Raw genomic sequence first — 16,311 nt, 5'->3', positions numbered from 1 at the left:
TGGAATGGCTTCTTTGACCTATTCACACAGCGATCGAGAGCCTTACACTAATGCCAGAGTCCCTCTGATTTCATACTTTTCTCTGCATTGTCCAAGATTTGTAAACAAGCACAAATCCATGGGTAAAGTTTTGTAATCAAGAACACACTCTCATGTACTTGGAACATGTCTTAGCAGATTGTGATTTACAAGCAATGTTATAAGCAACACAAGTTCAAACAGGTGGTTTGTTGACAAGGGGTCATTCATCAAACAAAACCCACATGGCCCATATGGGGATCAAACCCATGACCTTGGCGTTATTAGCACCACGCTCTGACCAACTGAGCTAATCGGCCTTTCTCCGTTCATTTTGCAGTTTTTGGTACAGCACTGAAGGGAACCTTTCCATGAAATTGTAGACTTGGTGTCCACAAGATTACGGCCACTTTTTCGACCGAGCATAGGTGAAAGTTGACACTTATTGTTCCCTCTGACAAATGGTTATTCTGCAGCCAACTTTTGAATTAAACTTCAAAAGCAAATGTGGAGAAGCTTTTGTTAAAGAGCAATTCAGTGCAGTTGTACACAGTGACGAAATCATCAATTGCAAAGTCCACTGAGCTTTATTGCTGTGAGTTACATAGTGCTGTCTATTACACCATGAAATCTGCCATAACAACAAAAATGTAATGTCTGATTCTGTGAGCCAAGGAATATAAACCTTTTAGGGACATATTTAAAATATCAGATTTTCTGCCTGAGCACAGAGTAGGCATTTTTTTCTAGCTTTAACCATACGTCCTCTTTCTTTGGAAATCTGTGTCATTGCTGCATGAATAAGCAGAAAGATTTTGAGCAATTTTTTGTCTGGGTCTAAGGGGCAATTTATTCAAACCAAAAGATGCTATTTTAGCTAGTTTGTCAAATGAACATGTCAAACCGACAGAGACAATGTGTCTAGCTACAGAGCTCTGCAAGGTTTAATTCTTGGAAGTATTTGAAGCCATAGAAAGTTATTCTGTAAGCATTGCTTAACTCAATAAAAAGAGACAGTTAGAGCCAATGGCTGCCAGATCTAACATAGCTCACATTTTATAGTGTTTGCATAGCATATCAGAATCTGCAAGAACTATTCCTGTCATTTCAGGAATAAGCTTTTTTGACTTCACAGCTAGATGAAATATTTAGGGTGGATGCAGGATTTGGTATGATCTCCTAGAGAATTGCCATTCCACTGTGTCTTCAGCTTTTGTCCGATCTGCAAACAAGTCCCACTCTAGGAGAACTAGGTCAAGTGGTAGAGTGCTCTTTTAGTATGTGAGTGTTAGTGGGATTGATGCTCACATTCTCAAGTCTAGAATTTGTAGTTTTTTTCTATGATGAAATCCTTTCTGATAGCAAATGTTTTCGGGACCTGCTAATACGCTTATGCCATGCACACATTACGTGACTTTTGAAGTTTTCAAATTGATGTATGGCTCACACTGCACAACTGTATGTCTTGGAATCTGGAAAGCTTAATTTGTGGTATCTCAGTGGCAGACATAATCAGTGATAAACCACTGATATGTCAACTGGTCTTAACACAGACAGATTTAACTTACTCTGTTGAGACTGTGTCTAACTTAAACCTTTCCTTCAAATAGAAGAGATCCTTGTTGCAGAGGTAATGTTTTTACCTTTATATGGTTTTCCCACTCATAGTCATGCAACACACAAATGCAAACCTCTCACAGACTGTCTCACACACATCCAGTTATTCATCTGAACACATGATGTTTCTGCCTCTGTACCGCTGTTAGTTATGCAATGGTTCCTCAATACTAGCACTAACTGAACAGGGTTCTGTATAAATATGATCTTTATAACAGCTGCCATAACAGCAAAAATGTAATGTCTGATTCTGTGAGCCAAGGAATTATTATTGATATTGTGAATATTTAATAACCTCCAATGCCAGCAAATTAAATTTCACAATATTGTGAAAATTGTAAAGGATACTTTATTCATGTCCTCATTGCTAAAGATTGTATCGCTTTATCACAGCGATACGCTAGTTAGCTAGCTAACAGTTGAGGTCAGCGAGTGTCAAACTCGGGGCTATAAACCATTCCTTGTGGAACCATTTCATTGTTCAGCTTTCAACTTTGATCGTTTAGGTGCTGGTAGTTTGTTAGCTAGCTAACTGTTCAGCAATAGAAAACCTACTTTTGTATGATTTAGAGACCCAAATTCACAAACCTGTGGGTTTTCAAATGTATCGTTCTCTCTAAATAAGCAAAATGAGTTAAGCCATTACTACAGCTATCGGACTGTTTGAACTACAATATTCGACTGTTCATTTATTGTTAATTAGATTAAATTAACTTTCATAAACATTCTGTATTAATAGAATGTAGTTTGTAATGACTGATTAACTGTGTATATTCAACATGAAGCTATTCATATAACGTTTCAAGTTTGGTTTATTTGTAACATACATTTATTTGCCACTTTCATTTTTAGGCTGTAAAATGAAAGCTCCTTGCTCACAATCATTGCTATAGTTTGATCAAATTCATTTATATATATAAACTCCCTATTCAATGGGAAGAAACCAGTTCATGTCATTGTGAATTGCTGGTTCTGTAATCAAAACACTGAGGTTCCATATGAGAACAGAAACTGCTGAGACTGTCCATTCTGTGTGCAGTACAATGGCTTCTAAGAGGTATTGCTGTATTTGAGACATGGTGAGGACATATTTTAGTGAAAGTCTTCCAATGATGCACCCTTACCTGAACCATTTTATGCTGTTGCTGCTGTTAAAAAATGCAGAATGGTGATTATAACGAACCGATCCTTGCACAATATATGGAGCACCTCAACCATGGGGTATCAGCTGGTGTCCCTGTGCTTGATGCATCCAAGACTCAACCAGACACTGAAGATCAAGCAGCTGGCTTCCTTCACTCCCAGAGAGGAAGTAGGTTTTCCATTTGAACTGTTGCCTTCTTAGTTAAGACGTATGCATTGTTGATTGCAGTGCCAGAGCTGTGAAACTGTGCAAGGTAATGCATGTCCATTGCTGGACTTGGGCAAAGATTGTGAGTGGGTCTTCAAGGGCAAACAGGATCTGATGGCCCACATGTAGTTTGATATTATTCCTAAATAACTAAGTTTACATGGCTATTTGAAAGAAGCTGATCATGTAAGCAGCAAAGACAGAATATCATTCTCTGACTAAGGATTTAGTTGACTCATGTTTAACCCAACTAAACTGTGGTCCTGGCTGATTTTAGTTGGACTATTGAGCCACTGACTCATGCACAGAGTTTTCTGAGTATTTTGCAGTTTCTTACTGTACTGAGTTCTTACTGAGTATAACATCAACTTTGATACATTTGTTTTCTTTTCACCGAACAAAGCCTTCAACTTTGACTGTGGTGACATGAAATCCAGATGTGCAGAGTGTTTTTTCAGTAATGCATCTTTTGCCCGTGCATTTTGATTGCAGTGTTAGGAGGTCATAACTGCTGATCAGAACTTTGGACAAGAGGGCTTATCCTCATGGCTCTCTGACTTTCATGTACAACAACAAACAATATTTTCTTATTTATTTTTTTCCAGTTGTAACAAACCGTTCTGCTGTTTTTTAACTTCTGTCAAATTTTTAATGGTTGTACAGGACAATTACGATGGAAATTGAGGTGTACAAGTGCCACCTTGAACAGACCTACGAGTTGTGCGGGCCTGTCAGACAGCTAAGCAGTATGACATCCAGCACCAGAACCGACAGCTGCGGGCCCTGCTTTTCAACCACCAGCTCAGATGCAGCCAAGATGCAGACAAAGAATTCATTAAGGTGAGTATTATTGTCAATGGTTGTCTTAGAATGGTGCTAAAGTGCTTAAGATAGTTTTTGGCGATTCTATAGCCAAGAATTCTCAAGCTCACATCTAGCTGCATTCCTGTTGGGTGTGAATGACAGTTGCTCCTTCCCAGTTGATACAAAGTGACGATAGAAAAAAAGGCGTACACGGAACTGGTAGTGAACACTGTCCTTCAAGTGCATATAAGTGCATACAGTGTTTGAGCCTGCAATCCAGTTCATTACCCTGTCCAACAGGCTCCCAGGTTCCCCTCCACATCTTCTTTGTCAGAGATAAAAATTGATATAAAAAAATGGATACTTGAATACTTTTGGTTACTTTTTTGTTCCTGGCTACCATGCTTTTTAAAGCATTGATTATTTCAAACATTGATTTATCTAAGATAAGCAAAGACCTGTTCTCTCTTGTTGCATTTTGTGGGGTTTTTTTTGTTTTTTTTGTTTTGTTTTCTTTCCAAATGAAGCTGTTGTTTTCATTTTTGGTGGGTTTCATACTATCCACACCAGCTTCCAGGTTTCTGTCCTTTTACATACCAAGCAATCAGCTTCCTTTCTCTTTGCTACAGAGCACCTCTTTTCTGTCCACACCTGCTTGGCTGGTAGCTCTCAGAAGCCTTGCCTTCCTCACCTGTGCTTTTCTGGTTGTGCTGGCCATATGTGGGTCTGGATGTGACTCTGGAGACACATCCTCTCTCCACAACAGCCCGCACACTCTCAGCGGGGGAATCATCCCACCCAAAGAAGCCCACCAAAGTGACACTGAAGCCAAAGCAAAGAGCATCACCAAAACTATGCAAATGTGGAATGACCTGGTGGGTATTCTGCCAGAGAGAGGCAATAGAGAATATCAAGCTGATCTGGTAGTCTGGAAGCAACCACCAGATGGCTGTTGCTTCTGTTGCCCTTTTGACTTCCATCAACATCTACTCAGGCAGTAAAAAGAAATGGTGTACTGGGAGGTAGTAAATCTTGCTAATCAGTACTTGTTTTTGGCCTGTGAAAATACAAACAAACAATACACATATTCAAACACTTCTGAACTACAATTGCTTATCAGGATTTACACAGGCTTATGTTCTTAATAGCACTTTGCTTACAACTTCATCAAAGCGGTTTTGTTCTACAGTATGTGAAAAGTCTACTTTCCCACACAGTTCACATGAGTCTTGATTCGTCCTGCTGGTTCTTCATGTCTGTGAATGTGAAAAATCTAACTTTTTTGCTTGGCTTCAAGCAGTGATCCTTTGATTGTATCATTCATGATTCATTTAGGATTACAACCAAGTGGTTCAATATCCAGCTAGAGGTGTACTCAAGTGAGGTAATAAAATGAAATTATTAATGTAATAATATGATGGCAGGAATTGTAAAAGACCAAATTAGGCTTCAGAAGTAAGCAGGAAGTGAGAATGACCAAATATGGCCTCTGTGGCAAGTCCAGGATTGAGGCCAGGATACCACCTAAAGATACAATTTAAAAAAAAAATGGTTTTGTAACTTGATGAAAATGTATAAATATTGAACCCACCTGAGACTGTTAGACATTCTGTGGTCAATACCTCGTCTGTATGCAACATTGAGCTCAGAATAAAGATGGCACCGGCTATTCCCTTCAATTCATTACTTTATTTTCTATTTAAAGTGTACTTGAGAAAAGGACTGGAATGTGGGAAAAATCTAGGAACCACACAAGAATGTCTGGAGATAAAAATTCAAGGCTGCATAGCCATACCTTAATGTGAGAGATCCTCCATTTCAGAGTCTGCTGTGTGAGAGTCCTGTGCCTTTTTTCTCTAGCTTGGAATAGGACTGTTGCTTCTGCTTCTTAAGGTTTTCAATCAACAAGGACGGTGGCTCCACCTGCAATGAACCATGAGCTTGTTATATTGAACTGCACAAGACAGTAAATTAACTCTTGTATTCATTCTGTATGAAGTGCGCCTCACTTGAGATGTCAGCCAAAGTTTAGCAGTAAATATGGTTATCTGCAGTTAAGTGTGTTGCTATTGATAGACATCTTCAGCTAAAAATAAGTCTTCCTTGACCCTAATCCACCAAGCCCAGATACAACACAGACATGCATGTGCTGTAGTTGGCTTCAAAACATTCAATGAACTTGTCAGCAACATGGTCCAGATTCCTGCAGCATGTGACATGCGTCTGCACGCATCCTGCCCCCACAGTCTCTGCCTGGCTCCCCCCACCCTCCTCCACCCCCAGTTTGCTCTCTCATCCTGCCCACCAGCAGCTAATGTCCACCGCCGCAGCGCAGCACCTCCCACTGTATGCTGCATGCTCCTCTGTGTGCCTGTGGTAAAACCTCGCCAAGTTTAGTGTTCTAGCCACTGCACTCCCCTCCCCAACTCACACATCAATCTCAGAGGCAGATGGATTCCTGTCTCCCAGCCGCATCCCAACTTTTTGATCTGTACACATACTTGGATAAATGTTCTCTGTGAATACAAAACAGCAACATTTGTCTAGTGTACCGGAGACCTCTTGGAAGTTTTGTAGACAGATGAGGTCAGGCTGTGCTAGCTGAGAGAGACGATATTTGAGCTTGAATCTGACTAGCACATGCACAGAAGCATAGGGTATTATGAAGGCTCTGCATGATATCGTGACCCAAGGTTGAGCTTACAGTAGGTTGCCATATTGCCTCATATCAAGGGCAGTGTACGTTGGAAGACCATAGCAGAGACGTGTGACCGAACTATGTGCACGAGCGCATAACATGCCGCATTCCTTGTTTTCTCCCATTTTTGAGTGAAGCTAATTGATAGTGCCATCTGCCATCTCCTTTTAGAAAGGCAGTGCAGTGCCTTGGCCGTTGATGTGAGTTGTTTTGTCAAAGGAAAGAATTGAAAATGTGAGCGGTGATCTCCATGTAATACTTAGGCTTTAATGCCCTTTACCACTCATTCAGTGCTTGTCTGTGTTTATGTTTTCAGTGTTACAGTGTGATTTTATTTAGGTGAAATTTGTTTTCAGTCTATCTGCAGTAGTGCACTTAAAGGGCCAGGAAGGTTAGTGGAACACATTTGCTCTGCCTCTGACCTCACAATTCCACTGTAACAACAGTGTTCAATTCCATCATTTAAAAAAAAAAAAAAACTTGGTTTGGTTTAAATTTGTTTAAAGATTTGTTTAAATTGTGTGTGCCAGTGTATCTGAGCGTGTTACAGTCTCTCTGACCCTCTACACCCATTAGTGCGTTCTTCCACTAGCTTCTCTCTCGTTCCTGCTTCAATATTCAAGGGAGGATTGAGATCCATTCAGGTAATTTTGCAGTCTTCAAAAAATGCATTGAAAGACATTCCAGTAGCTCAGTGGTGCACCTGCGCTCCACTCTGCTCCCCAGTTCGGAGGATGCCAGCACCTATGTTTAGTCTTTTATGTTTAGTCTTTTTTAGTCTGTTTCTTTTTATTTCCTTTGGACTCCAGTGCTTTTTAATAATCTGTTTTGGACATGGTATGGCTGCTCCATTACCCAGGAGCCCATACAAAGGTTCATTTCTGCCTGCCTGCATAACTGCTGGAGGGAGGATTTTATGTCCAGAAAATGTTAAGATGGCAACAGCTCGGTGGGAGACAGTATGTGAGAATCACGTCTTAGGCTCATTTTACTGTTTCTCATGTAGAAGGAATTCCCTCACTGTGTTCCCATTCTGAGCATCAAAGCCAACTGGGATGGGGGTTTGTCACATTCTGAATTCTAGCTCATGTCATATTTTGTCAGCATTGGCTTTGATAGACTCAGGTTATCGGTACAAATTTACATTCAAGATTAGTTGTCTTTTACATATATATCCCCTCTCCTGCAATCATGGCTAATTAGCTGCATCCATCATTGTAATTGTTTAATTTTTCATGCTAGTTCATTCACCCTTGTATTAGTGCCATGCATGTGAAACAGACTCTTGAAAGGTTTTCTTTTTGTATCTTGCATGCCTAGCATAATAGGACATTCAAAATCCCTTAAATTTTAAACTTTTTTTTTTATGTATATATCTCCTCAACATTCCCAGTACAACTGCTGTAGAGTCCACGACTCAACTCTTGACTAAAGTCTTCACTCCGAGCGTCTGAGCCGGCTGCTGCGGCATACGCCACGCTGCTCTGTGACCCTCACTCTCCACTCCTCTCCTCTCCCAGCTTTTCCAGATCCCTCAGATGCAGACAGCCCAGCCTGCCATTCCAAGTAACAGCGCTTCCTTTCGACCCGTGTCCGGCCAGCCCATCATGATGTTCCTGACGCCCATGCCCTTCACCTCATCCCAGACCGGCCAGTACTACGTACTCCAGTACTACGTGCCTCAGGTACCCAGAGCAGAGAAAAGCGCCTGTGCAAATATGTACACAGTGTAGCAAATGGGTTGAAAATCTGTCTATAAACAGGTTGGCCAGCAATAAATAAACTGCTCCTAAAATGTGTAGATAAAAATATGTTTTATCTTGGAAGCAGAAATGAGAAGTTCTAGTTTAGTTTTTTTTCAGTGTAAAAACTAAATGTTTTTGTAATTTTTGTTTGTTTACTGCTTTGAATATCTCTTTTAGGAGTGTCCTATATGAATGGCCATGTCTGGTGCTAGGCCCTTTACCTCTGCTGTTCTGTTTCATTCTCAGTATCACCACAGTGGCCTTCCTTACGTGGGACATCCCCAGCAGTACTCCGTCCAGCCCACAGGACCCAGTACATTCTACCCTGGGCTCTTTCCTGCAGACTGCCCACTAGCATATGGTGAGTTTGGACTTCGCTTTCTCTACCCCCACCTGGGAAACCTACATGCGTGCTCTCACTGATAAAGAGACCTTTCTTCTGGGTATTCCTGCTGGCTGAAACTGGTTTTTCTTTTGCTCTCTAACTGAAACCAGTGCTTTTTTTTGGTCACCACTAGTGGCAGGGCCTTCATACTATCCTGGCCAGATCATATACACCAAATCTCCATCCATAATAGTGCATACAGCTCAGCAGCCTCCACCCACTAAGAGGGTAAAGAAAACAGTGAGTATTCCCCATGCCTCAGAGGTGAAATTAATTTAATTGTGGATTGACTAGAACTTGCTGTTCGTTAAGATCCGTATCCGAGACCCTAACCAGGATGGCAAGGATATCACAGAGGAGATCATGTCAGGAGTAGGCATTAGCCAGAACACAAGCCCACCAGTGGGACGTCCCTGCACTACCCCTACTGCTCCACAGGTAAGCCGTTCAGTCCCACAGCCCGAGCCCCTGATCGGCTGCAGGCCGCTGCTTCGCGTCATCCACTCCACAGGTCAAAGTTCTCTCTCATCTAGTCCTCCCTCATAATAAGCTCTGAGCTGATTGTTTGGTTGTTTGGCTGGCTTTCATTGTCTTGTCCTATTAAAAGCATCATACAATCAGCAACAAAATCTGATGGTGTAGTTTGATTTCCGGCCATTCTCTCTTCCTTCTTCAGTGATTCGGTCACACCGTTGACCCTCCTCCGTCATATTTGACTGGTTGCAGTAGCTTGTGTGATTGTGGCTGTTCTGATTTAAGAAGGCTTCTCAGATGTGTTTTGATGTTCCGACTTGCCGTGCCTATTCTTTTGTCTGCCTCCATCTTAGTTCTCCCTCACAGCCACTCGAATCCTCCTGATCTTCCCTCGTGTTCCCTCTACACAGACAGCCCGCATAAAGGCCCTGTAAGAACGATTCAGCCAAACCCTGAGCACCTCAGCTTCTCTGAGGAAAGGCCTCTCTGTAAACTCTAATTATGCTGTGCTGTGCTGTGCTGTGCTGTGCTATGCTCACCCCCCCACCCTCATTGCCATTCCCCTTCTTCTGCATGTGTGTGCAGTATCTCTCTCTCTCTCTCTCTCTCTCTCTCTCTCTCTCCATCTTTTCTGTCTTTTGCTAGTTTTTATGTCCACACCCTCATTATCCTCACATTTTCTACCTCAAATCCCAGCAGCTGAACAGCCAGGTAGCAGAGCAGGGGAATGTCATGTATAACGTGGACAGTGCTCAGGTCCTTCCTGCTCCTGTGGACTTGAAACCAGGTCAGGCCTCACTGTCCCTTTCAACCCTCTAACTACATCACACACACACACACAGCTGGTTTAGGGCTAGCTAGCACATGCATGAACTTCCTTATGAAACTAGTACTAGTTTTGTGGATGATTTGCTTTTGACTCCACTGATTATTATTTTATTTGAATTTTTTTCCCCTTTTTGGTGGTTCAACTTTCCCAACCCTCATCTGTGATTGGCTGTAGATGACGAGCCAAAGCTTGAGTGTGCAATGCTGAAGTCTTCATCACCAGCACTACGGCCAGTCGAGCCTCCTGTGCAGAGACGAGAGCCCGGCAGTCCTGCTTTTGCTCCTGCCCCTGTCTCTGCACATGGACCCGTCCCAGCTCCAGCTCCCACTCCTGCCCCCACCCCAGACTCTTATCCCCCTGAGAAATCAGAGCTTCCTCCGCAGATGTTTAACCAGCTGATGAAGCAGGTGATGGACCTCACCATCGACACGGAGGAGCGCCTCAAAGGCGTGGTTGACCTGGTTTTTGAAAAAGCCATCGATGAGCCCAGCTTCTCTATGGCCTATGGCAATATGTGCAGCTGCCTGGCTATGGTGAGTAACATGTTCCCATACATTGCTGCTGAAGTTCCATACAAAAGCAAATGCCACACAGAAGTGAACTCTGTTTGAACCACTCTAAACTGACATGGAGCTTTAATCAGCTTCTATTTAGTAACAACTCTCAACACTGTCTTATACCCAAGTGTTTCTCCTACATGTCTTTCCTGTGTAGTTAAAAGTGCCCATGGCAGACAAGCCCACCAGCACTTTGAGTTTCCAAAAGCTGCTGCTGAACCGCTGTCAGAAGGAGTTTGAGAAGGACAAGGTCAACGATGATGTTTTGGAGAAGCTGCGGCACCAGCTGGAAGCGGCCACTTCAGTAAGCAGCACTTCTGTCTAATTTACCCGACTCACCAACCCACAGATCAGGAGAAAGGGGACTGAATTCGGCAGCAGTGCTGGGAGGCGGCCTGGTCGTTATCGGGTCCAAACGCACTGTTTCTTGCTTTTGTCTTTGTTCTGGTTACTCCTCGCAAGGCCAGCGAGCGGGAGAGGCTGGAGGAGGATCTGGAGGAGGCGAAGGACAAGGCCCACAGGAGGTCCATCGGTAACATCAAGTTCATCGGGGAGCTGTTCAAGCTGCACATGCTGTCGGAGGCCATCATGCATGACTGTGTGGTCAAGCTGTTCATGACCCACAGCGAGGAGAGCCTGGAGCGTCTGTGCCACCTCCTCACAGCCATCGGCAAAGACCTGGACTTGGAGAAGGCCAGGGTAAGCAGGCCACGGGCCTTATCTGGGTTGATTTAATATTCTCAGCAGATGATCAGCACTTGCATCGGTTTATCTTTAGTATGTCATGTAAAGGTTTACGGGGCATGTGTAGATGAGTGCTAGTGTGTGGTGCAGCGACTGTGCCTATTTTGTCCAGATTTGGTCTGTGTTGCGTTTTTCACAACAAGTACTTTACACATCGAAACTGGATGAAGAAGTTTTGGATATTGTATCTTGACTGTCAGTTTTGTCTCTAGTAGGAACAGCAGTTGTGATGTTGACAGTTCAGTCACCAACTAGTTTGACAGTTATATGTGTTCAATTTTCCTGGTCTTTTTTATTGTGTATTTTTTTCTCCATGCACGCTTTTAACCAAAAAACAAGCATGTTGAAATGTTGTCTATAAAAGTTTTGCTGTCAGTGTTTTCTGTTGCTTGCCTGTTGCCTGCACTCTGACTACAGGGTAGCCAACTAATTAGGATCATCATCTATAGTGCGACTAGCATGCTGCGCTGATATCAGTGTATTATTAGGCCTTGGCAATGATTTTAAAAGTGTCCAAGTTCATGTTGTTTAGTGAAGTTGTTAGTGTGGTTGTTAGCTCTGCTCCTACTGCAGCTGACAAAATGAAAGGCTTTTATTGAGGACTGGTCAGCTGTTAGAAGGTTTTGCTCTCACAGCCTCCTCCACGTTTGCCGCCTCCTGCTGCTGCACCCTGGATTCCCCAAAGCCAAGTGCAGCTGATGACAGCACAGATACACCCACAGTGGCAGTGAACTGCTTTACAGCACTGACCAACGTGCAAGGCAGCAGGGTTTACATAAGAGTCATAAACATCTTGCGACATGAGTTCAGCTGAGAGCACACCTGATCGAATCGAAAAGGGTAGAATACCTGAAATTTTTCTACGTTTCTCTTACACTCTCTCTCTCTTTCTCTCTCTCTCAGCCAAAAATGGATCACTACTTTAAATATATAGAAAAGACAGTGAAGGAGAGGAGGGGTTCCTCACGCATTCGGTTCCTGCTCCAGGACGTCATCGACCTGCGACTGGTTAGAGACTCTGCCTGTGTTTGTGTGTTTGTGTTTGCCATTCCAGCGCATGGTGATGCAAAAGTATGCATCTGCTGATTTTGCTTTTCTAGCATAACTGGGTGTCGCAGCGAGCTGACCACGGGCCCAAGACCATTGAACAGATCCATCAGTAGGCCAAACTTGAGGAGCAGAGGAAGGTGCACCAGCAGCTGCTGTCCAAACACAACAAGAGGCAAAGGTGTGGCCCTCAAATCTGTGATAGCCTTTTTCACCTGGCTGTGTGAGGCCGAGGACAAGTCCAAGGACAAGTGACAATTGCTAAAACACAATATAATAATTCAAAACAATAATAAAACTGTGTGACAAAGAAACAAACGTTCTGACTCTAATGTATTTTTGTTTTTTCCTTTATGAACTGCAGATAAAACTATATTTAACATTTGCAGATGTTCAAAACAAAAGGCAGAGGTGAATATAGAAATAATATTATTTATTTTTATTTTATTCTTCCTTGGTTTCTTCTGAATTCAGATAGGCTCTGCCCACTAGATTTTACTTTTTTTGTTTGTTTGGGTTTTTCCTAGGATTTTCACACCATTCTGAGTGAAATTGGTGTCAAAATATTTGCAAGAATCTGTATCTCAATAATTATTTAAACAAAAACCTGACATAAAAATACAGCTGTCCTATTGCAGTCTAATATTAGTAGTACAAAGTAGTAGTACAAAGGTTAGGCTTTAACTTTAACTAGCTGTCACTCCTGAAGGACATGTTCAGATTTCATGAAATTTAAAAGACTTATACCAGTATTGACTTTGAGGTAGCTTACCAAATGTAGCAGTTTTGTCAATATGGGGCATATAATAATATGCAAATAACTGTTTCTCAACAACTGCTCTTCTGATCTTCTGATCAAGATGAAATTTTGCATACTGCTTCTGTAAGCAAGCTGGAGGATTGCTAAGGCTGAGTCAAACATTGACTAATGTTTTTCAGGTAATTGGCTAATCATTTTTCAGTGGGCTTCAAAGGATGTAATGTAATTTAGTAAGAAATGGCTTCAGTAGACTGCTACAACGTTGATTCTTGTAGAAATTACTTTGAATTTAAATATCCTACTGCTTTTTATGTTGCTGATGAACTGTAACACACTAGTCGTAGGACCTTTCTCCAATCTTCACAAATTTGGTATCAAAATATTGATGAGACTGAAACATGTTGATATTTGTATGGAGTATGGCCCCTACATACCTATCAATCCTTCCAAGGTGTACTGATTCATTCAAAACAGCTGAAAAAAAAATTAAGACTTATTTGAGTAATTCTTATGAAACTTGACATGAGTATTGATTTATGGACTTTAAGCTAGCATGGCAATTATAGGACATTTTTGCCAAGAGAGCCCCTCTGACATATGAAAAGGTATAAAAAAAAAAAAAAAGAGTCAATCCCATTGTGTACCAATTGTGCATGAGAAATGCACTTTATACAGTGCAATACTTTGTGACTATTCCATAAAAAAGTTCAATACGTTTCGTAAACCTTTTTTTAGCCTGATTTTTGATACCTAAATTAGTTGGGCAAATGCACCTTTCAAACAAATCAGTGACCTTTTGATCTAGAGATACCCTTTCAATGTAAAAAATGCAGATCTTCTTGTAAATAATTATCAAAAATATGTGTATTTAACTATCAATCCCCAAGAGCAGGATTTTTATTAATAGGCTAAAACTTAGCCATAGAGTGTTAGATTATCACCAAACTTCAATGGTGTATATGAACATACTGTGAATGCAAGTACATTTGGGGTGAACTGACCTTCTGGGGGAACTATATTTCTTAGTCATGTCGAATCAGAAAAAATAATATTTATATAAAGCAATTCAGCAGAGAAAATTGAGAGATTGGTTTCAAAATACAACATTCCCGGAAACAAAACGTCAAAACCAACCACAAAGGCTGGTGAACTTAATATGGGATGTCATCAGCAACCAAGTTGTGCAGATGTGATAAAATGATTGGACCCCTTAATTGCCAACTGCAGCTATAATAAATGTAATTCTAATGTATGTCATGAATTCCCTAGATGAAGGAAATTAGACATTTCAATAGCAACACACCTCCCTTGATGGAATGACTGGGTACAGAAACTAGTTGACCAGAAAGGCCAGAAAAATAGCACAACCACAGCCTTCAAACCAGACAACAAACCTGCTTAATGCTGACAAATTTTTATTTTTTTTTCAAATACAAAATACAGACTCACTCTCAATAAACAACCATTTGATGAACTAATGCAGAATATAAATTAAGACAGTGACACAAGCTTTACTGTAGTTACTAAGCATTTAGGTTTGGGTGTTTTTAGGACTTGGTGGGATGGTTACGAGAAAATATTGGCATATTAGATAAGCAGAAAAATACTATGGATGGGTTCAACACATGATGTGCGTGCTCGTTTGACTTTGGATCTATTGGATCCCGCCAATAACTGTTGAAAAGAAAAATGACCTCCTGATTGCTAAAACATATAATGGAAATAAATGTCTTATGCAATACGAGAATTATGGAAATCGGGTCAGCTTTGGAATAGAGAGGAGCGTTAGGCACATACTAATAATATTAATACATTTTCAGAGACACACAATATCCATCCTGCCAAGGACAGGCAGTGATCAGTGAACCAGGCAGCCAGTAAGAGAAATAAAATCACCAAGAAAGTCAGGCTTTTTGCTGTTTGTTTTCAAAAAAATGTCCTTGACAGAACACAAGATGTGACTGAATGAGCAAAGTTACATTTATATAGAGCCTTTCAAAGAACATGCAATGCTTTCCAATGAACACACACAGCTTCTACATTCAGTCACATGCTGGATATTGTGTTAAATTGTTAGTCAGTGGCTTACTGCAGGGTGACTGTGTGTAAAATGGGGAAGAGTAACTCCACTCCAGCCTCCTCTATCTCACAGTCATGCAGAGTGAGCTGTGTGTGTGTGTGTGTGTGTGTGTGTGTGTGTGTGTGTATGTAGGTATGTATGTGTGAGCTCTCTGGATGACCATGGAGACGACTGTGCAGTCCTCGGTGCTCAGAGTCAGAGTGTGTGTCTGTGTGTTTGCTGTCAGGTCCAGAGCAGAGCTGCAGGAGAAGTCCAGTGTGCTGCAGAGCAGAGAGCAGATCTGCTGCTGCTGCCCCCTGCTGGAGGTCAGAGACACTGTAGCAGTGGAGCAGCCTCAGCAGCAGCCTGTCAACACTGAGAAAACAAAACACACACACACACACACACACACACACACACAAACACACACACAGTGGCAGGGCAGTTAATTTCAGATTAATATAAATATTTCACCCGAATTTACCAATTACCATGGACTGTAATATGTTGATTACCTGACACAGGAGTCTCAATAAAACCTAAACAATGCTGGCACAAAATGACATCTTGGAAACTTTCCAAAACACACATAAATGAATATATAAGTGTATGTAAATGTATATAAGTTTTTATAACACGCCCAGTTTCCTGCTTATTTTCAGCCACTTTTTGGTAACTGCATTTATATTATGTCAAATGAGATTTTAATGCTTTAATTTTTGTGTATTAAGAAATGGTACTTGATCAATTTATGTTATTTATCCTCATATGGAAAGATTTGCTTCCATATTTTCCATATTTCAAATTTTGTGGGAAAAAGATGTCTGGAGATTTTACAGTCTCTTATAGCCTGCAAGTTATAGGACAGTGCCAGACCTGTGAAACAGTGCCACTTCATCCAGTGTTTAGATGACGTTTGATGCTTAGACCTCATTAGTCATATGCTAATAGTAACTTTGATACAATCTTCAATACAGTGTTGAATCAATGTGCTTTGCAATAGTGAGCTTTGATGCCTCAGTATCTAACATCCCATCACTACACTGGAGTTCTACCATATGTATTCTTTCTCTGCCTGTTCGTTTTCCATATTGTTCTCCGTTCCCGTGTTCTTAATATCTGTGTTATCTTACTTTTACCTCTATGTTTTCTTCTTCCTGGTTAGCCTCACTTTGTTTTTTGTTTATCATGTATTCTGGTAACCTGCTCTTGGATAATGTTTC

At 41.4% G+C, this 16,311-nt stretch overlaps 1 non-coding gene across 1 annotated transcript; it reads right to left on the bottom strand.

Annotated features, from left to right (window-relative positions):
• Nucleotides 1–264: 264 nt before the first annotated feature.
• trnai-aau (transfer RNA isoleucine (anticodon AAU)) lies at nucleotides 265–338 on the bottom strand. The gene has a single exon. It is a non-coding gene; the product is annotated as a tRNA-Ile (tRNA).
• Nucleotides 339–16,311: the final 15,973 nt, after the last annotated feature.

The sequence above is a fragment of the Electrophorus electricus genome, unplaced genomic scaffold, assembly GCF_041902795.1.
Source record: "Electrophorus electricus isolate QZ-2024a unplaced genomic scaffold, ASM4190279v1 Scaffold44, whole genome shotgun sequence".
Taxonomy (NCBI): domain Eukaryota; kingdom Metazoa; phylum Chordata; class Actinopteri; order Gymnotiformes; family Gymnotidae; genus Electrophorus; species Electrophorus electricus.
Note: the sequence above shows the minus strand (reverse complement) of the source record. Positions and strands in the feature narration are given on the sequence as shown.